Genomic DNA, 1,099 nt, shown 5'->3' on the forward strand with positions numbered 1-1,099 from the left:
TTTCACATTGTACCCCCATCACCATGCCCAAATCAGATAATCCTGTAAAGCACCTATCAGGTCTCCTTCCATATTTTTCACCATGCCGCTCATGAAATCATATAGAAATGTACATACATACACATAATGTGCTAATGGTATGTTTCTGACCTACTTGATTGAGATTCCTCTCATCTTGTCTCACTCACTGTCCCTCCAGGGAGGTAAAGGGACTCACCTGACTGGTGAGTTTGGCTCAGCACTCTCTTTCTCTTGGTTAAGAGAAAGGAAACATGGTCAGCTTCAGCCCTGTAGGCCTGTGACAGGAGTCAGTCGTGTTGGAAACCACGCCTGGGTGGGTGTGAATGATGCAGAGGGAACACTGACCAGCCTGCTCCATTTAGCCCTCTAAGCCCTGCCGTCCAGCACAGGCGTCATCTGGAATTACTGCTGTGTTTCTATCTCCCTCTACCTGAGTCCCATGTCTGCCATCCAGTAGGAGGGGCGTTATTTATTCGGTCCCCTAAAACTCCATCCCTACAGACATTGCCAGCTTTGTATTGCCAGTGTCAGGTAAAGTAGCAGCAAGGACCAACTGAAACTGGACAGTGTCCTCATTGTCACCACCAGTGTGCCAGCTCTCACATGCTCACAGGGCTGAACTCTCCCCCGGTCTCCACTCATGCCACCAACCCAGGAGCAGGCCCAGGCAGAGGAATGGAGAAGAGAGGCCCATGCCTCCCATCACGCAGCTGAGCTGTCCTTGGGGGAAGGACTGTGAAATGGACAGGAGACTGGATTTTAATCATAAGCTTTGAAAGCAATCACTAGAATGGGCTTCATTTGGCCAAAGAGACCCAAGTGTTGGTGGTTTTTTTGCTTTGTTTTGTTTTTGGCATTATAAATGTTTTCCAGCTCCAGGGTGAGTGGAGTCTCTGAAAAAGAAAAGTTATTGGGAAACCTAGGTGTTCTGTGTTCTGTGCCACTGAATAGAGATTCTTCAATCAACCCCACGCCAGGTACATACAGATGGAATCACAGACAGAGAAGAGAGAGCTCGCCCCAGTTCACAGCTCCAGAGCCTGCCCTGGCTCAGCAGTGTTCCTGCAGGAGACAGGAA

Source organism: Myotis davidii, unplaced genomic scaffold (genome assembly GCF_000327345.1).
Source record: "Myotis davidii unplaced genomic scaffold, ASM32734v1 scaffold54, whole genome shotgun sequence".
Classification (NCBI taxonomy): domain Eukaryota; kingdom Metazoa; phylum Chordata; class Mammalia; order Chiroptera; family Vespertilionidae; genus Myotis; species Myotis davidii.